General features: G+C 37.8%; 2 long non-coding RNA genes across 2 annotated transcripts in view; one reads left to right on the plus strand and one right to left on the minus strand.

The window, feature by feature from the left end:
- Positions 1-24,079, plus strand: part of LOC108397657 (uncharacterized) — a 58,861-nt gene that overhangs the window by 25,090 nt on the left and 9,692 nt on the right. The window contains exons 2-3 of the long non-coding RNA XR_001853238.3: positions 9,652-9,879; positions 13,009-13,144. This is a non-coding gene — a long non-coding RNA (uncharacterized lncRNA). The remainder of the gene's footprint in view (positions 1-9,651; positions 9,880-13,008; positions 13,145-24,079) is intronic.
- Positions 127-22,825, minus strand: LOC118973068 (uncharacterized). The gene is made up of 3 exons (XR_005062287.2): positions 14,468-22,825; positions 4,936-5,008; positions 127-945 (listed from the first exon to the last, which is right to left on the minus strand). It is a non-coding gene; the product is annotated as an uncharacterized lncRNA (long non-coding RNA).

Below are 24,079 nucleotides of genomic sequence, written 5' to 3' on the forward strand. Positions count from 1 at the left end.
CAAATGCTTTCTTTGGGAAAGCACTTCTTTCAGGAGCAAGATCCAGAATTTCTAATCATTGCCATTATAATGATTAATGTAAGCAAAATATTCTTCACCAATACATTATTAGAACACACTGCATGGGAAGGTTACTTGATTGCTTTATTTTTTTTTGATGGTTCTGGTATAATGATTCAACCATTATTAAGTTTCAAATTTTTTTAGGTAAATGGACATAATAGTTCACCTTTCCAGCCTTGATTATTTTTGGCCAGCATCCGTAAGTATAGTTCAGAAGCCTGTTTTATTACTCCAGTTATTTAGGTTTTATTTCAAAAAGATTGTTGCTACTTTGGGGTAACATCATTTTGAGGAGCATCCTCAAGGTCAAAGGAGAAGAGTGGACAAGTGAAGAAAGTAACAGATTTCATCAGTAGTGCCTTTTCAGTATTGGTTACCCCCACTGATTCCATAAACTGATGCTCTGAGTTCTATTGTGACCAATGACAACCCTCCGTGGGTTAGCTGGGGGGAGGATGTCTCTCCAGTTAAACAAATCCTACCCTAACAATCATTTTATCCCGTGTAGCACCAAAGATTTATCTCTATTTTTATTATTTTTCCACTTTGTTAGGAAAATGAGTAGCTTGACAATTATTTATCACTCAGAATGGTCAAATTTCCTCTTTTTTTTTTTGAGCCATTACCTCCAACTGGCAGGTTGTTAAAATCTTACCCATTCTGGCCATGTCTGTGTGCCATGTTTTGTTCATTTTCTTGAGGAGCGAAAGTAAGATTGCTGAAAACTCTGGTCACCATATGTATGGCAACCAGTTCTTTTGCCATAATCTGGGAGAGAGAGAGTTCTCTGCTTTCATAATGCAGCTTGGGCCAGGCCCATCTTTCCACGCGAGGGTAATGTGAGCCGGAGTTGGTCGCAGAAGCTCTGGCAGCTGGCTTAACCTGTTTATATAAAGACAAAACACAGCCACTGATTAAGAGAGCCACCTCCTACTGGTTGGTTTTGGAGTGGAGCCCGGAATTTTCCATGGAGATAGCTTTTTAAAGTTAGGTCAGAATCTCAGTGCAGGATAGGTACACACAAGAAAGCCTTTGCAGGTTTCCCTGTCTTCAGAACCTCTGCTGTTCAGCAGGAGTTAGTATTCATATATTTGACCAATTAAATGTCTCTATTAGGTTTAGCCCCATGAAAGGATAACTCTTTCTGGAGTGATCCTCTGGAATGAGGATTAAGTGGGTCAATCTGAGCCAAGTTTAGCATTTAGCAACTTGTGTATGGCCCTGGATTTGCTGGGTGGACTGGTCAGTGAGAAGATCAATTCGATGTCAGGACATTTTATATGAGAGACATTTTTAAATGGTAGGGACATATTGTAAATTATAAAAGACCACTGCTTCTAGGTTTAAATCAGGAAATAAGCTTAAGGGGAGCAAATGAGGGATGGGTAGGAAGCTGAGTTGGGGAATAAGGACCTGACAGAACAATTCCATAGGGTTTCAATGGTCATATGGATTCCACTGCCCCCTCACTAAACAAATATGTTCGAAGAAATAGTATTCCTGAAAAATTGAGAAAAATGCTCTGGAATCTTTATTCTGGTTTGAATTTTGATTCCAGGTTTTTATTTATTTTGTAGCAGAATATTCCTTACATTTTGTGTGTGCTCAGATACAAAGACTTGTGTGGTGATGCCAAACACTGAATTAGGAGTCTTTAGTAGCTGGAATGTGTATAAGTAAAAGTGATTGGAGGATATTCCTGCCCTCCAGTCTGCAACTTCCAGAGGTTAAAAAAAAGAACATCCCACTTTTATAAAAGAAAAAAAAATCCTTTGCATAGATTATTATATAAATAAATCTTCTTAACAAGCAGTGCAGTTCTTTTTTTTTTGTACAAAGCACAAAGAGTTATTGTGTGATTTATGTGAAAAGGTTATATAACTGTACTCTGTTACTTTAAATAGTATTTTTTATTTAAACTGCCAACTTCATCATCAGCGAAGGAAAAAAACGCATATTTGCAAAGCACAAAGGTAATTTTCAAGGACTGTAATTAGCTCATGATAACTCTATCTTTTGTGATGCCTTTGCTGCGGAACTAGAAAAGAAATGGACTTTTCTCATTGTTACATCTAAACTGTGGCACCTGCAGTGTGTCAGTTCAGTGAGAACTAGGGAGGAAGAAAGCTTGAAGTATTACACTTGGTCAGGGAAAAATTACAGATGGACTAAAGGGTCAGATCTTGTGATTTTTCAGTTGGCTTCATATTTTCTTTTTACAAACATGACAAAGTCCATTTCCCCTCTTCCTGTGCCCCTACTGACCTTTTACTTCCAAAGTATTAAAAGATCTATTTAAAAACCAAACTGAATGCACGATGTGGAAGATGAAAACAAAAATGAGATTATGGTAAAAGAAGGTAGGGGAAAAAAAATAAAAGTCTTTGTGTCTTCAAAATGGATGATAGGACAGAGCTCTGGCAAGAAAAAGAAAAGTAAATGTAGGAAACAACATTTGAGGAAGAGGTTGCTAATCAGTTTATTCCAGGAAAATCAGTTACTAAGAAATATTTCATTTCCATGAAAAATCTATGAGTAGATGTCCCCACAGAGTATGTGTGTGTGTGTGTGGTGTCACTAAATGTATTTCTGCGACTGACTGAGAGAACACTGTGGATGAATCTAGGATATCTGAGTCACAGAATTTCCCCATGCTGAAGAGTCTGTCCAGAGAAAATCTAGGAAGTTTTCTTCTTAGGAAGACAGGTAGTTGTAGACTGGAATTCCCTGGAGGTCATAACTATACTACATTCTGGGATTTGGAGGAAGGTTTTCTTCTGAGAAATAGACCCTATTTCAGTTGGCTGAGAGCTGGGATTCTAGAACTTGTTTTTCTCAGCAGTGGACTATAATCACATGAGCAACAGGAAAATCTATAAAGCACTTGAAGTCAAGGAATTGCAGTGTGGCAATCTGAGTGCTGGGTGTGTTTTTTGTGGGACTGTGAGAACATTATCACCTGCCTGGTCACTGACCTGGTTGCCCAGGTGGCAGTTTGGCAAACACTCAGCATGAACAATAACAACCTCTTGCAATGGACTGTGAAATATTCGGACATAGTTGTTCTCAGATGTTATTGATCTTTCTCAGTTCAAACATTACATTTCAATTTTAATAGGAATAAAAACAACTGATATGAGACCGAAAATAAATACTTTAAGAGTTCAGGCATCAAATACCCACTTCTAGCAAGTGCAACTGCTCAGGGAGAAGGTAATTGATTTTTAAAGAGTGCCTTGCAACTGGCAGAGAGAGAGGAGACAATAGCTGGATGTATGGACAACGATATCAGTCAGTATGCTTTACAGTTAGAATTCAATTGTAAATCTGATTGTTGTATCTTTAAAAGTTATGTGGGAACACGTGGAGGCCAGGATTCATTAAATCTTGTTGTCTGGGAGGGTGTCACATACCCTGCTTAACAGATCAAATAAGAGGACTGAAAGTTAATTTCCTAGCCAGGAAGGAGGAAGTCAATTAGAAACATGCAGTTGAAGAGTGATCAATTTCCTTCACACTAGAACCCAAAGGAAGTGTTGTGTACTTAAACTAAGAAGCAGAGGACATATCAAAGAGAAAAGTTAAACTGAAAGGCATGCCCAAGGTAGCAGCAATAGTACATACAAGAATAGGTGCAACATTTTCTAAATCCACAAACACCCTTGCTGGCTTTAACACATGGTGGGAAAATCTCTTCAAACAGGAGATACTTTCTTCAAGACTTGAAGGTTGTCCTAGGTTTCTAGCAAAGTTTGATGAGTACTATAAATTCCTCTGTGTGCTCAAAATGAGAATCAGACTAAAATTAACCTCATTTGTAGATAGAAGGTAGTCAACATGACACTATTATCTATTTTGCTGAAAATGAAATGCTCCTCTTCAAAAGCACAGAGACAAAGAGTCTTTCAAATGAATTATTTGTCCAGTTTTATGAAGGTGAGGTCACTTGGAGGGACACCTTCCTATTTCTGTCTTCTTCTATGGTCAACATTTAGACCTTAAACAATTACAATCAGTTGTCTTTAAGTTTTTTTTTTTTTAAGGTCATCTGCTCTAAAAATTCCAGCATTTTGTATTTTTAGATGCTGGGATCAGGACAAGTGCAAAATGATGACATATCTATCTGCCTTTGCAAGCAATGCTCTTTGACTTTAGCGGGGCATAACAAAATGAGCATTGAAAAAGTTGCCACATTCCATTTTTAACCTGTTTGGGTCAGAAGCACAAAGCATAAATACTACTGGATTCTTAGGAGGCTAACGCTGTTAGAGTAAATCCCCTTTAAGAAGACAAGTGCTCCCTGTCATGAAATCCCTCAAGGTCCTACAAGCTTTACAATTAGGCACATTTATTTTCTCTATCTGCTGTTATTTAATTGTAACCAAAAATGTAAGACAAAAAGCTACTTTCTGATTTGATTATTTTTTTTCCCCTGACATTCTAAACCGAGTGTTCCGTGAACAGTTTAGCTTTCTAAAGTATTTTTCTCTTTTAAGGAGAGGAAGTTTGTGCTCTGTTGGAGGACAGAACCTCCTGTCTTCTCAATTACACTAAAAAATTCAGTCCAGCCTCTTAGAATAAATCACATATGAGAGGGAAGGAGGATGGCTTGAGAGAAAGAATGGAAAAACATACTGAATTGTATAAACATTTTAACTTTCAAATGAATACAGGCAATTTCTCACTTGTGGTCACCCTTATTTATGAACAGCTGGGTATACACACAAACATCTCCCCCTTTGCCTTTTTCTCTGTAATCAGGGAGGGCTAACCCCTCTAGTCCCTCATGTAAAGCCTGAGAACCATCTCTCCTTATTACATATCAGTCATTCATCTATCCATGCATTCATTCAACACGTTATTTGGTGATACCTGTTGCGTGCCATGCGCAGAGGTGAGTAGAAACAGTCCATGGAAATAGGCCTCCTGGAGCTTACAGTCTACACTGGAGATGGAAAAAATAGCCTTTAATCAAGCAATTACTTGAATAGACATGAAATTACAGCTCTGATAAGTGCAATGAGGGAAAAGTACATGATGCTACACATACAGGAAATAGGAGAAATCGACCTGATTCAGGAATTCAAGGAAGACTTGCTTGAGGAATTGGTAAGAGCTGAAATGTGAAGGTTGAATAGAAGTTTATTCATCCCAGAAGGAAATAAAGAAACTTCTGGGGTAAGTAAGTAGTATTTGAAGATCTGAGGTGGGATGCACATGGGAGTGATAGGGTGTGTCTGGGGACTTGAGTTCATGGACAGCCTGGAGATCGTTGAGGTGGGAAAAGAGACAGACAAATGGGTCTCGAGGTCAAATTAGAATTGTTGTCTTTATCTTAAGATAACTGGAAAGCATTGTAAGGGTTTTGTCACAGTACTGGGCGGTTGTGAAGAAGAGGACATCATTGCAGCTTGACAGGTGGTTTTAAATGCAGAAAGTATGTTCCCTTTTTATTCCTCCATTACTGCTTTTCTCCTCACCACTGTACCTCTATTTCAGCATCTCCCAGGTGTCCTATGTGTGCTTCATGCACCCTGTTCATCCTGCTCCTTACTCTAGAACTCCTGACACCTTATCACTCTGGGTCCCTGCTTCTCCCCTTCTTTTTTTCTACTATTCTGGGCCTCTTGACCACTCGGCCTAAGGCCAGAACGACCCTATCAGGAATTCAGTTAAGGCAGGCGGGGATGGTTAGATAGGTAAGGCATCCACTCAGGCCCTCTGAAGTAGAACTTTGAATGTATTTTCCATAAAGTCAGTGGTACACACAGTCTTAAGCAGTCTTAAGAGTCCACCACACCTGCGGGATGGATGACATTGGTTTTGGAAGGCCACTCTTGGAGCTTGACATAATGGGACACTGTTTCAATGGGAAAGATGATCTAAACAAAAAACTTATAAGTAAACTCCTGAAGCCAAATGTATTTTCTCATTAGAAACGGCCTTTATACAAGGAAGGTTTTGTGTGGTGGGTTCCTAAGGGATATGTTCCCCACTCTCTTGTTTTTCATCCTTTGCATATTGAACTCAAACAAATGTTGACTTAATGAAGAACCGACTAGAGAACGCTTTAGCCCCAGTGATAGTTTTTTTTTTTTTTGGTCCAGCACTTTCTAGGAGCTGGTTAGATCAATGACTTGAATTGCTAGTTTTGACAAAGTTGCCAGATTTGAAAAAATTTTAAAGCTCACTGCTGAATGGATATTTAACTCATTGTGAAATACTAATCTTTTTGCAGTTACTGAATAGGCATGCACTTGTGTTTGTCTTCGAGTGATGTTCCCTGACTGCATTCATCATCTGTCATTACTTCTTTTCTTTTTTTTTTTTTCAGTGAGGGATTCTTTTTAAAGTCCCATTCTCTGTGTTCCCATATTGGGAGCAGGAAGGGATTACTTCCTGGAAGTGTTACTTATTCAACAATTATTATTGTGCACTTACTATATAGGAAACTCTGAAGGCCTTATGCTACCACAGGAAAGACAGATGTGGTCCCTGCCTGCATGGGTCATTCAATCTACAGCAGTGCAGTCAGTAGAAATTTCTTTAATAATGGAAATGTATAAGGGCTACACTGCCCAGTATAGTAACCATCAGCCACATGTGGCTATTAAGCACTTAAAATGTGGCCAGTGGAACTCAAGATCTAAATGTTTGGTGAATTAATTGAAATTGAAATGGTCAGATGTGGCCACTGTACTGGATAGTACATGTCTAGGTGTGCAGAGAGACAGACGTAGTAAGATAAAAAGCAGGCAATGGGTGAAGCCTGGGAAAATTAACTATGTAGACATTGTAGAACTAAAGGAAGAAGTAACTGAGTTCTAGATAATTGTCATTTTAAGTAAGAGAAATATGGATGAAAGGAATGTATACAATCTTCTAGGGAAATAAGTGAAAAAGTCTTAAAAATGTTAAAATCCACCACCAAAAATGTTTGACCATTCACTGGCTCTTCCCCAAATTTACACAGATGCACTTACCTATTGCCTTCACCTGAGAAAGTACCCTATGAGGATTTCTGATATCAAATGAGCAAGCACTTTGAGCTTTTTGGAAATCTCAAGAGACCCTTACACTATCACTGTGCTAGAAATCATTGCTTAACTGAGCTGCACAACAGGAAAGAAGTTGAGCTTTTAAGGATAAATGGGTCATGCAATGATTTAAATCACCACTGAAAAAAAATCTAGCATAAAATGTTTTGTTCTGGAAGAATATCACCCATTTTAGAAATCAGTTCAGAGGAACTCTCTGGCTAGAACAGTTTGTATCAGACAGAGTTGTTTAAAACTTGTATGTGTGTTACTGGTAGCAACAGGCTCCAGAGACGTTTTATAGTTGAAAGTTGTCCTACCTAGCTTGCAGCTGCTAATCAAAGAAGGGATTAAGAAAAGGAAGGAAAACTTTTCCTCATATTCTGAAAAGAACAACAACAGGAGAAAACTTTCTTAGGTTGGTAGTGAGAGGGGACATCTAGAGAAAGAGAGGGATGCCCTAAATGTCAGTGGCCAACCTGACAACACATATATGTGTGGAAAGAGTGTGCAAGACAATAGAATCCTGTAGCTAATGCACAGGGACTGGGAAGGAAATGAACACTGTGTATTTAGTTGTTCCTAGAAAGCTAATAAGGGAAAAGAGACAACATACAGATAGACAGAGAGGTGCACCTGGTTTAGGCCTAGGTGGAATCTGGATGCTAAGGAAGTGGATACAGCATGGATTTAAAAAGCAGACTAATCAAGTGTGAAGGGAAGATGAAGTTTAGATTAAATGGTGATACAGAGTTCTGAGAAAAGTACTTACGAAAAATTCAACTGTATGCTATCTCAAAGTTGTTCAAGATGCATCATAACTGAAATACTGAGATACGTATTTTCAATTTCTTTGACTTTGGCCCACTTGTGTCTGTCATAGAATCTCTGAAGAAAAAAAACGTAGCATCTTCTTGCCTTCTACCACCTGGTGACAGTCTACTTCAGATACATTTCTTTGAGACATTTTTTTAAACCTCTATATCTGTTTCCTAATCATTAAAATAAGAGTAATGATATCTATTCCTGCCTGTTTCACAGAAGTGACAATCAAACAAGGTAGCAAGTGTAAAACACTTGGGAAACTCTAGAACATATGCAAATATAAGCAATTTCATTTATTATTTGAATGGCAAATAATTGCCCTGAAAGTTAAATCTGTACACTTAAACACAGAGAATGATTACAACAAGCATTGAGACATAATTCATTCTCTGTACTGGCCAGGTGACAGGAAGAGGGCAAGGAAGAAGCCAGAGCATGTGTGTCCCCAGGGGTGTAAGTCTGCTCAGTAGTTGGATTCCTAAGGATTTCAGGAACTGGACCCGTGAAAGGAAAGACTGGAATAGGAACATTAAATAAAGCCCAAATTCTTTTCTGCTTATGACAATGGAAATATAAAATATATATACATTTTTAATTAGGGTGCAATCTCTGGTGTGTGCATCCTTGTAGTCCCTGACACACGTACAATTTCTTGTCTGTTCACCAAGCACTCTAACCACCATAGAAAGTGAGCTAACAAAAATTACCCCATTCTCTGAGTCATAAGATAACTGCCTGGCTGTCCTCTAGTTATGTGCCTTTGAATTATTTATTTACTCCTTCTGGGGCATGGTATTCTCCACTTTAGAGTAAAGTCCATACAAGTTCTTGGATTTGAGGATCCCAAGATTAAGGACACAGAAAGAGTTTACTGTGAGAAGGCTTACTCAGATATATAGCTGGAACTGGGATGGATTCATCAACTCCTTTCAGGATTATTCTTCTTTCCTAGACACTGTAGGGGTCTGTCTAGAAGACAAAGCAATGGCAGGTCCTTAAAGGAAGGATGAAGCCTGCAGAGCTCTGGTGAACATTACATGCATTTAAGGCACTCTGGACCTAGGGATCTCAAAGGAAATTTGCCTGGCTGCAGAAGAACAGACTCACATTTATTAAGTGCCAATAATGTGCAGGAACTCTGCTAATCACTTTATATGTTATCATTTTGTCTAATTAACAGGGAAGAGGGAGAGTTGAATAATTTCTTTGTTTATGCAGTTTGGCTGTAGAGTCAACTAAAATTCTGCTGGGTGAATCCAATTTCCTACTGACTTTCACATTACATTAGACACCATCCCTATGGCTATGGCTGCTCCTATAATCAATCTTTTCTGGAAGTTTCACTTTTTCACAGACTCAATTATCGTAGCAAGTGTGTGTCATGTTGGTCATAACCAGGGAAGGGATGTTGTCATCATCAGTTTGGTTCCAAATACATATTTATGATAGTGTCATTGTTTCCAAAGTCAAATAAAAGAAGGCCATGTTTGTTTAAGTATTCAGATCCTGATTTCTTAATTCCATACATTGGATGCTTACTGTTTAGTTTCCATACGGAAGGAGGCTCAGGGCCTAGGGAAGAAATAAGGGCTGAGCAAGAGTCAGGCTGGCTCCCCATGCTTGCGGGGCCAATGTCCGAAGCAGCACGGAGACTGTTATCGAGGGCTTTTCCCTTGGCAGAGTCACTAGAATATTTACTTGCCTTTTTTTTTTTTAACTATTTCAGCAGCACTCTCTACGAGGACATGTTCTCTGCATCCACAGAAGCTCTTTTCAAACATTACTGAGAAGACTAATAAGAAGAAAAAGCATCCTCTGATGGGTTCTCAGAAAGAAAGCATTCCATGTAACTACAGGGCAATGGTGCTCTGATTACCACAGGCCCAGCTGACAGAGAGGTTGCCAGGCAGCATTTGCTCTGCTGAGAGGCGTGGTGGAATGAAGCAGCCATGTGGTTTGTATTACCGGTTTTCAGCTTCTTAAGGTTTAGAGAGGAGAATGTCCCCAGTGATGATAATTCAGTTTGGAATGAATACGTCTTCAATGCAGTGTTTGGTAACTGCTGATTTGTTTTAAATCCTAAGGCCCGTAGTCACATTTTACAATGTGGATGAGACAAAGCACAGGATATGTCAAGATCCTACTATATGCAAATAACCAAGTTTCTGGCCAAATCCTCTTAAAAAAAAAAAGGAAAGAAAAATAAAATCTCTCCAGCATTTCCAAGCTGCTACTTGCAGCCTTTATAAAGATAGCACAGGAAAAAGAAATTAAGCCAAACAATAAGCTAAATTCTGCCTTCCATTTATTTACACCATCTTCTTTAAAGTTGGGTTTGTTTCTTTTTTAAATGTCTCAAGTCAGAAATTGCCACTAACCAATCAATTTGTACACGTTTATACATATACACAAAATGCAAATGTTTTAATTTGTCATTTATTTTCTAAATTTTCTAGTTTAGAAGGAGAGAAATCTGGGATTCTTTACACTTTGAATTCTCCTGGGTATTCTTGGAAATACTCGTCTCAGAAAGTCTGAAACATTAAACTGGAACAAATGATTCAATTAATAGACAAATTTGCAAAGTCATGCGGTTTGCTTGCACTGAGTTTAGTAAAATAACTTCTGAATTAAGCCCTTCTTCAAAGAAGCATATCCACTGTTCTCTCCACGGAGCACATCAAGGTCTCTGTGGCTTTGTTTCCAGTCTCATCCCTTTTAGAAACACATTAAAAAAAAAAACAAAAAACTCATCTTTTTCAAAATCATTTTAGCAGAATTCAGATGCTCTTTAGAATTCTATTGCCTTCTTATCATTTTCAGGCTTCTGGGTAACGCATTAAGACACTGTACTCCTAGAAGCAAGACCTTCCTGTCAGAGGTTATAAAGAAGCAGAAACCAGAAAGAGGCCATAGCTGGTGCAGTCATACATTTCTGCAAAAGGCTTTCAAACAAAGAAAAAAATGTAATGTGTCAGTCGTGATGCCCTGGTCTAAACAAAATGCAGTTTTGCTTAAAGAGATGCTGTCAAACATAGTCATTTGGACTCCAAGATTGTGCTTCACAAAACACTAACTTCGTTTTGTCAAAACATAACCTTGGTTCTCAAAACATTGTCAGAACTTTCAAAGTTCAGAAGGCAGCATTTGTGGTTTAAGTAGACGTTGTCCTCTGTACTTGTTCTACATAGCATCCATCAAGCCATCCATCTGTCTGCCTGTCTATCCAGTTATCCAACAAGCATTATTAAGTTATTAAGTGCCCGGCACTGTGCTGGACCCTGGACACAAAGATAAAAAGATACATCCACATTCTTAAGGCTAGGAGTCTGAGTGTGTGGAAACAGATATGGACAAATTGTTATAGTCAAATAAAATGACCACTCGAATGGGCAGGCGAGCAGGCAGGAAGCAAGGGCTGTAATGTGGCATTAGTTCAGGATTAGTTCTGGGAGCTCAGCGGAAGACAGACCATTCTTTTCAGATACTCTTTAATATTCAGAGCAGACATAGTGTCTGAGATCACCATGTTTTTTTTTCTCATGAGATACAAGATTGATGACACTATTACAGGGAACACACCAATAGAGAGATACACAAATAAGATGTGCAAACACACATTTCTCAGAAGAGGGAGATTTCTTGAAGAGGGTGAATAAGAGAGGGCTATTTGGTAGCTGTTGATTGGAGGGTTATCCCCTAGTCGCTGTATCTACATATTTCTTTCCCCCTTTCAAGGAAACATATAAAGATGTAAATGAGAGTGAGAGTGACATTATTGCGTGGGTAATCTAAATCTGATCTAATTTACTTAAAAGAAAATATTTTGAAAACTCTTAGATTTAGTTACAACTTTTAGATTTCAGGTAGATTGTGACTGTTGGTTATTTCATGGCACTTGACAACGACTTGTTTCAAAAGTTTGCCAAAGACACCCTTAAGGAGTCTCCATACTCCCATGGATAGTCAGTTTTTTTCTTTTTTAATGCATCACTTCAGGAGCAAACTGTAGAAAATAAATTTGAGTTAATAATTTTATTTTTGATGAGGCTGGGTGTCATCAGCCACATAAACTGTGACAACCAGAATTGCCCTCCTACTTTCCCAACATGAAGAATGAGAGAGCATGGTTGAACTTAGCATTTATTTATGGCCGGGGAAGTGCCCTCTCTGCCCCACAGCACTTTAGCAGACCCCCAAAGGGAAATTCAGAAGGCAAGCCTGATAATCTCAGGGCAATTCTTGTAAAGGCCTTTGAGTTCCAACAGAACATGTCATAGGATGTAGCTGTGTAATTTATCCATTAGGTTGGGGTGGTAGGGTTGGTTGGGGGGGCGTATGGCTTCTCCTGGAATCTGTAAAGCAACTGAATGTGCTGAACAAGGTAATATTCTCTTTATTTTATAGGTTTATTTTGTGTCTGTATGCATGGCAGAACAAACAGTTACAAAACCAACTAAAAATTTAGAATTTTTCATTTTTACCTTTCAACAATCCAGTCCCTAACAATCAACTGAGACAGTTTGCTGATCTCTTCCAGTCATGGAGATTGAAAATTAAAAATCCTAGATGAATGGTACTTTAGCCACTCCTTTCAGTCACTGAGATGCCATTGATATTTCTGCTAAACAAATGAATGTACCAAAGCCATTAAGAGGCTCTATAGTCCCCTAAATTAAAGTCAGGCAATGTTCTTTTTGTGACTGTCTCAAAATGTGATTCTTTAAATCTACTTGCCCTCTGTCTAAGAATTTTCTCTGAATGTAGTCACCTTGAGTCCAGATTGTCAGGGACACTCAGTGGTCAGCACATGACCACAGTCAGAGCTGCGAAAGGAAGGCTGGCGGCGTCTTGCCAAGTATAGTGAGTATCTCTGTGCCGACGTGTTCCTAATGCATGCAGCAATATTCTTCTTGGCTATGTTTTGTTCAGAAGTCCATTATCAGAGTCTATTCATTTAATTTAAGTATACTTTTCAAGTTAAAAAAAAAGCAACTGAATCTTCTTAGTTTTTCTCATGCCTGTATTTGTGAGCCTCAGTCCACCAATGGTCAGTGAACACTTACCATCTATTTTTGCCCAGTGGCGCCCAGTGAACTCACCTGGATGGTACCACCAGAGCTACGCCTGGCCCTGTGTTGCTGAGAACAGCCTTTTGTGCCCTCTGACTGGGAGAGGAAGGCCCAGGCATGGTGGGTCTGTGGATCACAGTGCCCCAGGTAGGAAAGCCCCTTTTTTCCATCATCAGACTTTCTCCATCTGCTCCAATTTTCTGCTCTTAGCGTAGTGCCTTGTCTCTAGTGAGACATGCTATTGGAGGTTCTTTCCTGCCTATTCTTGCAGGCATCTTTCCTCAGTGCTAGATCTTGTCCTCCGGTTCTTTAGCTAATGCACCTCAAAGAGGCTTTTCTGTATGGAATCTAGCTCTGCCAAGGCGCTTCTGATTTCCGCCTGCAGTTTGGAAGCTGTGCCCCTTTTTGTTTCTTGGATCAAACCCCTTTGGACTAAGTGCTGCTGGGCATCTGTCTGAACTAGACCTCTGACCTCTACTTTATCCCCACTCCTCCCCCTGCCCTGGGTTTACTCTGGTGTTGCCAGCTCTTATCTGCCTTTCTTCTTTCTTGGGGTTTGCCCCACCTGCTCGCTCATTTCCTCTACCTCTACTTCCCTGTAGTGCCTTCCAGAACAAGGTGATTTACAGCTAACAACAAGCACCTTGGTGCGAGTGATTTTATTTGACTCTTTGTTGAGTGATAAACAGGGAAAATAGAGATAGGAATTTTGCAAAGTTTTAAGGAGAAGCAGGGAGAGTGGGGAAAGTGACATATGAAGGAGAGATGGAAAGACCCAGGCAGCAGAAATTGTGGAGATAAAAGGCAAATTAGACAATCTGTCTTCAACTTATTCACACAGCCTTCCAGTCCTTGTCACTCTGAAGCTGCCAATTTTTGCCTTGTACTATTGTTCTATGTTCATTCATCTATTCATGCAACACATTTTCCTTGACTGTCACCCCTGTGCCAGTCATATTATAGGTACCAGGGCTACTGTGGTGAGCAAACTGAACTCTCATGAAGTCTAGCGGGGAAAAATTATGTATCAAATTATCACATGATAAATATGTACATGGGGTGGGGGAGATATAGATGGATATAGAGAGGTTTAAATAGGGGAATTTGACCAGGCAGTGATATTGGAAAAATATATCTGGGGAGTAACAAGTTTGCTGAGATTTAATGGAAATAGAGGCTATAATTCAATGAATATAGAAATTCCTTTACTAGAGAAAATAAAAGTATGAACAAAAGCCCTGTGGTAGAAAAGAAGATAGGGTGTTCAAAGAACAGAAAGAAACCCTGAATGTCTGGGAGGCAGAGCGGTGGGATATCATGGGATGGGGCTGGAGAGCTGAGTAGAGGCCTTTATAGGCATGTTAAGCATTTTGTTCTTTGTCCTAAGAGCATATTGTTAGCACAAGTTATCTATTGTGTAACAGTTTGTCACAAACTTAGTGGCTTAAAAAAATAATGAACATTTCGTACCTCACAGTTTCTGTGGATCAGGGATCCGGGGGCAGCTTGGCTGGGCAGTTCTGGCTCAGGTCTCTCATGAGGTTGCAGCAAGATGCAGGCCGAAGCTCGGCAGTCACATGGAGCCTGGACTGGGCTGACGGTCTGCTTCCAAAACGGCTGACCTACGTAGCTGGCAGACGGTACTTGGTGGAACATCTCAGCCCCTCTTCACGTCAACCTCTCCACTGGGATGCTTGAGGAGCTACATGCCATGGCTGCTGCCTTCCCCAGAGCAAATGATGAGAGAAAAAGAGGAAGAGAGAGAGAAAGCTATTCTTTTAAAGACCTAGCCTCAGAAGCCACATAGCACTTCCATCACATTCTGTTCGTTAGAAATAAGTCAATAATTCCTACAAACACTCAAAGGGAGGGGAATTAGGCTCCACCTTTTGAAAAAAGTAGTGGCAAAGGATTTGGGAGATTTTAAAACCACCAAGCCGTTAAAGCAGGAAGGTGGTATGATTAGATTTGCTTTTCAAAAATAATACTCTAAACGGAAAAGAAATTAATTAGGATCAGTACTGGTTAATAGATACTAGAGTGACCCAGATGTGAGTTGCTGATAGGGTGGAACAGGATGCTGGAAGATGAAGAGAAATGAGAGGTTCAAGATACATGTAAAAGGTTAAATGAGTCTTAGAGATCAATTGGACATGGCCGTTGAAGGAGAAGGAATAATATGGATTCCTAGATTTCTGGTTTTCATAGACAAATAATGGGGTGTTTAGAGACATGGAGAATGTTAGCAGAATATCAATTTTGGTTTATCCGAGGTAGTAGGGGTGATCATGGGTTTTATCGGAGACATACTATGTTTGAGTGTTTTTGAACTATCCAAGTATGGTTACCAAAGTAGTTCTTTGGTCATAAAATGCTGGAACTAAGATGAGAGTTCTGAGCTAGAGATATAAATTGGTGAATTATCCATGTATAGATAGGAAGGTAACCTCTAGGTTTGATGAAATCCCTTAGAGAAAGAAAGAATGATATGAAAGGAGAAAAGGGTTTTTGGGAAATTGGATTTTTGTCCAAAAGTGTTCACTCTCTTCTTTTCTTTTTTTTCTTTCTTTTCCCTCCCTCCCTCCCTCCCTCCTTCCTTCCTTTCTCTCTCTCTCTCTCTGTCTCTTTCTCTCTTTCTTTCTTTCTTTTTATTCCTATGGGAGGAGTGCACTTTCCAGTCTCACTGGTGCTGGTCCTGGCTATGTGATTTGAATTGGCCAATGAGGTGTCAGCAGGTTGACAGTAGCAGGTGCTTAAAGTTTGTAGGGATTAGCAGACCTGCACCCTATTCAAAGTTTGAAGTCAAACCCAACTGAGCCTGGTCTACATCAGTTGAGCTCAATTTATAGAAATGTGAGCAAGAAAAATATGCTTTTTTTGTAAACTACTAAAATGACAAGATTTTTAGTTTAGTTATGCGGCATTATTTTGGGAATAGCTGAGTGATACAAGGGCCTTGGGTCTAATAACAAGGAACACTATTCTTTAAAGTCCTTATTGGACTTCATGCATTTTCCACAGTATATATGTCTGATACATGATTGTATTAGCAAAATGTATCATAAAAGCTTGGCCAGATATCTGGTGAATGCATGCATGGATCACCATCTAACTTAGGTATGCTTATCTATAATGAATGTCTGCAAGTCATGCACAAATATTCTTGTAATAGCTCTTCGAAGCAGCATTTCCTCAAACAACAAGAGGTTCCACTAAACCTGGATACAACAGTCATCCAGATCAACAACTGCATCCTTTCCTTTTCCCTGAGTACATTTTTATTACATGTTGTAAAGAACTGCTTAAGAAAATTGATGCTCTATCTACATGGTCTGTTAATATTTTAGATTGTATTTTATTGTTGTTGTTAAGGCAGATTTCAGGAGAACAAAATTTAAAATGAAAAAAAGTTATTAGTGGCAATAAACAAGCCTGTAAATAGTGTACCAAAGGAATGAAGTCAATCAAAGTGGCTCTTTTGGCTACTAATGTTTTCATAAAAACTATGATTAGTCATGAGGTAATCATGAGAGATGATGAGTTAGACTCAGAGGAAGAAAAATAGTTTCTTCAGTTTAACAGCTGTGGAATCTTTGGGTAATTGCTGGAATATTCCTTTTTAGTAAACTTAAAGCTTGCTATTTTATGTCACAGTAGAATGCTTGATCCGAAATATATATTTTAACTCTATCTTATTTATAACTTTCTTCTTCAGCATAACTCTAAATTATAATTGGGAAAGGACAGCATTTGGACTTAGATGTTACCCCTTTTAAAAAGAAGGAAAACTCCGTAAGAAAGGCAAAAAAGTGGCTCCACTTAAAATATTTGACTGTTGTATTTTGGTTATTTAAATGTGATTTTTCTCCTTGCAGGTACTCATCTTAAATGTCCATACAAAGTGTGTGTCTGTGTGCATGTAGCACCAGTGTAGCTGCCCAGTGTTTATGGGGAACATGTGAAATTATATACCTTGCCTAGTTGGACCACAGTGTGAAATTTTAAAGGCTAAACATGATCAAAAAGAAGAGTGGCTTCAAAAACAGAGAAACAACAACATTCCATTCTCCCAGAGCCTTTTCAGTGTCTCAGTGAGACAGCTGCCCCCTATTCCCTTCTCCTCCCAGTCGCTAGAAACAACATCCCAGGCTCCACCCCACCCCCCGCCTGAAAATAAAGGGCACCATCAACTCTTGAGAAAGAAATTGCCAAAATAACAAAACTTATTGGAGTGGATAATTTCTCACAGAAGCTGCCAATCAGATACAGATGCAAATCTGCCTTCCTTAGCCCTCACCTCACCCCTTTGCCAGGGAAAACAACCTAAACACTCAGAAAACAACCTAAACCCTCAGAAAAAAGCTTTACTCTTTCAGCCAAAGAATAATACAAATGGCACTACCATCTTGGAATAGTTTGCTGTACTTCCCTTCTGCCCTCTTTATTACACAGCTGTGTGTATGTCTTTTTGCCATCCCATCTTGTTCAGGGTTTAAAGAAGTTATTTTAACTAAAACTATCACATGAACATGGTTAAAGACTCAAACATGCAGAAACTTATGAAATAAAAATGAAATACTTCATTCTCCACACCCCCAACCTTTCTCTGAATTTTCTTAGACTTCCAAACAGCAACAGATCTGTGAGGGGAGGAAGGTGTGTGTGTGTGTGTGTGTGTGTGTGTGTGTGTGTGTGTGTGTATGTGTGAGAGAGAGAGAGAGAAGGGGTGGTGGTGGGAAGGAACTAAAGAATTTTGATACTGTCATTTCTAATTAAGAGAAAAATTTATATCAGATATATGCAAGTTCTCCCTTCATTTCCACTCCACCAAAATAAAACAGAAACAAGACCCCAAACAAAAAACCCAAATTGGTGCTGTTTAGGAGTCTAAGAGAATTGCTGGTTAAAGGTCCTTCAGATTAAGTTCATTCCAAAGACATTTCCAGTATAATCAAACAATGACAGACCGTGGTATCTAGCCAGCCACAGTCCCTGCCATCTCTGATTTAGTGCAATTTGATGATGATTAACTCAAAGAGAAGGTGGAGATGGGTTCATGTAATAGTGAAAAAAAAATTCTTCTCCATTTATGTATATTTGTACTTTTATTTATTCTCTTATATAAATTCATATATATTTAAGATGATTTTATAGGAAAAAGTCTTTTGGGTCTTGCATTTTCTCCATAATTATAAAGGTTTGTGGAATGTTTTCTGAGAACAGAAACCTTTCCTCAAGGAGTTATTTTTCCTAGAATAATAGCAGAGTCTCTACTAGGTAAGCAATGATGTCAGTGCAAATGTTTTAGTATTCTCCTCTCCCATCCAAGTTGGCTTAATATGTTATAGTTCTATTACATGACTGTTTTTAAAACATTGAAAAATTTGCTCAGTGAGAGAACAATGGTTAACTAAATCTCTAATTGCCATTTCACTTGCTATCAATAGCTTAAAAGAAAATCTAAATCCGTGACTAATGGCGCTGGAGTCAACTACTTGCTTTGAGGAGCCTCTTTAGACTAAAGTGTTATTTTTTGAAATCTTCTTGTTTTTATTTCTCTCCCCACATCACTCTACATTTTTAAAGACTTATACACTCTATTAGCAATAAAGAAATATATTCCCAGTCTTCATTCTCTTTAACTACCAGTTGAGTATCTGAGGCTCTGTTCCTGTATTTGCCATGAGATAGTGCACAGTACTGGGTTCAGAGCATATGGGCCCTGGAAACAACCTGTTCCTGACTCAGGGCCTTACTAGATACATGGTTTAGATTAACTTTTCTAATCTTTCTACACCTCAGTTTCTCAACTGCAAAAAGGTTGTAAAATCTCTAATTATAATGTGAACTTGATAGGGTTGTTGTGAAGATAGATGAGAAAATATAAATGAAAGCTCTTTATGATAGTTCTATCCAACAGTATCAGTGAAGAGAAGCTTAAGAAATAAGATACAAAATGAAAAATTTTAAACTATTGAAAAGTTCCCAAAGTAAAAAAAAAGAAAAAGAAAAAATTGCCAAAGTACGTGACCTTGGATAAATAAAGTTTAAATTATATCTCCAGATCATCTTATGTCTCAAAGTCTATGATATTTGTAAAAGTATGCATTACTACAGTCTATTCTGCCTGTCAGGCAGGAGGATGACCATGGCAGTATGTGGGCCTAGGAATGTAGAGGAAAAGGTCAAGAGAAGTTGTCACAGAGAGATCAGGCCAAATGGCTTGGGAGAGAATGTATATTCATTGTTACATTACAGAATGGAGGGCACAAGAAAATGACTAGAATTTCCACACGAGAGCTTACACATTGTTGCATTCAGAGATAGAATTCAGGAGCAAACAAGATTACTGGCTACTTTCCCTACTGACCTGAAAAGTTTAAAACTCTAGTGACCAAATATGTATATGGAAGTTAGAGCATATATTCACATCGGCTCCTTTTCACATGCATTTTGTCTAGAATTGGGTCATTTAGTCATTCTATAGTCTCTGCATATCTCCTTATTTTCTGTGAGCCATGCCAGTAGCTCTACTCTCAAGGCTATTGAGGTAAGCTGATAATTGCAGTAGAGTATTTGGGGTTTTACGGGAACCCTTGAGGAATATCTACCACCCTGGGGGGTAGTTAGTGGTGGTGGTGGCTGGTGTCACAGCTAGGAAATGACATCTGAGAGAATTCTAAAGAGAGGAGTAAGGTCAGCAGAATTAGAAGGGAGAAGGGAGAAGTAGTGGACAGGACAGGATGAGCAAAGGTGTAGAAGTGATAGATTGGTTGGTAGCTGGGGATGGGTCCCCATGCAAAGGAGGGTTTTTAATGAATGTGAAGAACATGGGATATTTGCAGGTTGAGAGGGTAGGGAGTCAGCATAGAAAGGAAGATTAAAAGGCTAGGAAGAGGGGGACAAGTTCTCAGAGGAGGCAGTGGTGGCCTTTTGCTAAAGGAAGAGCATCCCATGTTTTATGGCTAGAAAAAAAAGGTCAGATGTGGTGACAAATTCTGACACTTATGATTGATTTGACTTACATTAGAAAGTGGATTTTCCTTGGAACACCAGGGTTAAGAACTGTTTTCTTAGAATTCTCCTGAAGGCAGAAGTAGGGAAAAGGAAAGCACAGAAATGAATTTTATAGTTAAAAACCTGTCAGTTCTCTATTTGGAAGATACTAACTTCAAATTTGTTTTCCTCTTTCACCCATCTTGCAAAAAGATTGTTTTGTGTAGGTGTCAGTTGGCTGAAAACATTTTACATTTTTATAAAATTCTAAGTGGTTTAATAACTTGTGTAAACAAGGCAGGGGTATTCTTCATGTCATTGAATATTTGATTTCCTATGAGGTTAACATTTTTATTTCTCTCTTTTATGAATTGTCAGTTTTGTTATATGAAAGAAGGCTTTTTATGAAACACCTTCAAGCTAAAAAAAAAAAAATCTAGGATCAAGAGAATTCAAGATGCTCTGATCTTGGGTGGATGAATTGAAGAAGCAAGAAAAAAAATAGCCAAGTTAGAAAAAGTTGCATGAAAACATAGACCCTCATTTATGAAAAGGACTTCAGTCATTCTTGGTCTAGTCAGTATCAAATAAATTAACCTGATGTGGAATTTCCCTGTGTAGTACTCATCTAACATTGGTTTGATAATGTTTAGAGGCAGGAAGCTCACTGTGTTTTGAGGCAGCCAATTCTATTTTAGGTAAACTTTGATCCCCCAAATCACCTTTGTGTGAAAGGGTCAAAATTATTAGTACACAATATGAATAACTATTACTTATAGAAAGCTTCCTACTTGTTAGGTGTAGTTCTAAATGTATTACATGTATTTAACAATTTAATGCTCAAAGCATCATCTTAAGAAGTTATTATCTCCATTTTAGAGATGAGATAAATGAAGCTCAAGAGTAGTTGTATAAATATATCAATATAACACAGTTAGTAAATAATAGAGCAGGATAAGTATGGCAAATAAGTACATGAAAAGGTGCTCAATGTTATTAGTCATTAGAGAAATGCAAATGCTGTCTCCGGAGCCCATGCTCTTATCTACATCAGAGTTCTTCCTTTCATTGAGTATTTCAAAGCTTTTCTCACCTCTAGACTGGCTGACTAGATTCTAGCGCTGCGCACTCAGTCTTTTTCCCTTTCATTTCCATGGATAGCTCTGCTGTTGCCGGACTATTCATTTAGACTTTAGTGATACAGAATCAGGAAAAGTAAGGAAACAAAAAGCAGATATCGGTTAGGGGAAGACATTTCTGGGAAATGTGACACAGGACAAACATAGTATGAGAACAATGTTGTAGGGAGAAGAGAAATTTTAAGAAGCATCACTAGAGATTATACACTTCATGTAGTGAAAGAAATGCAAGGGAGGAATTTGAATTCTTATCTTACTTTTTGTTGGCTGGGCCATGTCTCTTGGTTACTCGACCGTTCTAACTGTGCACTACATGGATACAGCATGGATTTAGCAGGGTTACATACACTTTTGTATAACTCACTCTTCCTGTTAAGTTCTTCTAGAGCTGTCTGGCCCAGAGATAGATAACCTTTCAAGTATTCAAAGATGCTTATCCTATTCGCCTTAATTTTGTTCCATTCTGGGTTAAACATTTCTATCAGTTACTTCTTTTTTCCTTAAAAAAACACCTACTGAGATGTACTTGACACACAATAAACTAAACATATTAAATTTGCACAAATGGATTAGTTTTGACATATGTGTATACCCACCAACCATCACTACAGTCAAGATAATGGACATATACATCACCCTTCAAAGTTTTGTGTGACCCTTGTTAATACTTTCCCCCTTTCATCTGCCCTTTTCCAGTCCCCAACGGGCCACTGATCTGCTTTCTATCACTACAGATTAGTTTGTGTTTTCTAGAGTTTCATATAAGTACATTCATAAGTCTATACTGTTTTGGGATGGTGGTGGAGGAGTCTGGTTTCTCTCAGTTAGAATAATTATTTGACATCTATCCATGTTGTTGGGTATACCAGTAGTTCATTCTTTTGTATTGCTGAATTGTGTTAGATTGTACAGATACATCTCAATATGTTTATTCATTCACCTGTTGAAGGAATTTGGGCTTTTACCAGTTTTGGGATATAACAAATAAAGCTGTAATGAACATTTGTGTAGAAGTCTTTGTAAGACTTCTTTTAATAAGATTTCAGTAATCTTTTAATAAGATTTCATTATTCCTGGGTAAATAACAAGGATTGGAATAATTGGATCATATGGTAGATGTACTTTCAACATAAGAAAACAAACTGCCAAACCCTTTTCCGAAGTGGTTGTATCAATTAAAAATCCTACCAGCAGTTATGGCAGTTCTGCTTCCTCTGTATCCTCATGGACAGTCTTTATTTGTTATAATAGATGTTTGGAAACATCTCATTATGGTTTTAATTTGCATTTCTGTAATGACTAACAACATTGAGCATCTTTTCATGTGCTTATTTGCCATTTGTATACCTTCTTTGGTGAACATTTGTTCCACTCTTTTACCTATCTTTTTAAATGGGGTTGTTTGTTTAACAAGTTCTTTTTCTTCTCTGGGCAGTTCCTTTGTCAGACACGTTCTTTGAAAATATTTTCTCAGAATGTGGCTCATCTTCTCACTTTCTTAACAGTGTCTTCTAAGTGCAATTTTTTATTTTAATGAAATCCAATTTATCAATAATTTATTTCATGGATCGAGTTTTTGATGTTGTACCTATGAAATCTTTTCCTAACTCAGGTTCACAAAGAAATACTATGATTTTTTTCTAGAAGTTTTATGCTTTCAGATTTTACATTTAGAGCTGTTGTTAATTTTGAATATGCCTTTAGACAAGATGGAAGTTCATATATTTTGCTTATGGATATTTAATTATTCCAGCATAATTTGTTGAAAGAATACCCTTTTGCTGCTTATGGATATTTAATTATTCCAGCATAATTTGTTGAAAGAATACCCTTTTGCTACTGAATTGACTTTGTAACTTGAGAAAAAAAATCATTATTTTAATATATGTAGCTCTATTTCTTAACTCTGTATCACTGATTTGTCTATTTTTGCATGGCTATCATGTCTTGATTATTATAGTTTTATAATAAGTCTGAAAATCAGGTAGAATTAGTCCTCCAACTTTATTCTACCTTTTTCAAGTTGTCTTGACTATTCTAGATCCTTTACATTTTCATGTAAATTTTGGAATCAGCTTGTTAATATTTACAAAAACAGCTGTTTGGGATTTTCATCAGAATTGTGCTGAAATCTGGATTGGTTTGGCAAGAAATGACATTTTAATGGAAGATTACTATTTCTCCATTTACTTAAGGGTGTTCTCCAATTTATTTTAGCAATGTTTTGTAGATGTACACATATCAGCCTTGCACATCTATTCTCAGATGTATTCATAAGAAATTTGTATTTTTAAATTATTTTAAATGTTATGTTAAAAGTTTCGGTTTCTAATTGCTACTTTTGCCAGTATATAGAAACACAATTGATTTTTTATTTCGTATTCTGCAACTTTGATAAACTATTAGGCCTTAGCAGCTTTTTTGTAGATTCCAAGGAAGTTTTTACACACTCATGTTATCTGATAATAAAATTAATTTACTTCTTCCCTTCCAATCTGGAGCCTTTATTTCTTTTTTGTCCCTAGTTGTGCTAGCTAGAACCTTTAGTACAATGTTAAATAGATACAGTCAGTTCAGACATCTGTATATTTCCTGAGCTTAAGGAAAAAATATTCAGTCTTTCATCATTAAGTTTGATGTTAGAAGTAGATTTTCATGGATGCCTCTGTCAAGGTGGGGAAGTTCCCTCTCATTCCTAGTTTGCTAAAAGTTTTTAACAGGAATGTAAATTGGATTTTATTAATTGTTTTTTCTGTTTCAATTGAGATGATCATATGGCTTTTCTTTTCCATTGTGTTAATTTGATGTTAGATTGTTTGACTTTCAAATTTTAAACCAAACTGTTCATCAATATTGTTTTCTGGAGTAAATCTCACTCCTTCATGATGTACTACCTTTTTTTATAAATTTGTTAGTTTGATATGCTAAAAATTTCTTATGAATACAT

This window comes from Manis javanica, chromosome 13 (genome assembly GCF_040802235.1).
Source record: "Manis javanica isolate MJ-LG chromosome 13, MJ_LKY, whole genome shotgun sequence".
Lineage (NCBI taxonomy): Eukaryota > Metazoa > Chordata > Mammalia > Pholidota > Manidae > Manis > Manis javanica.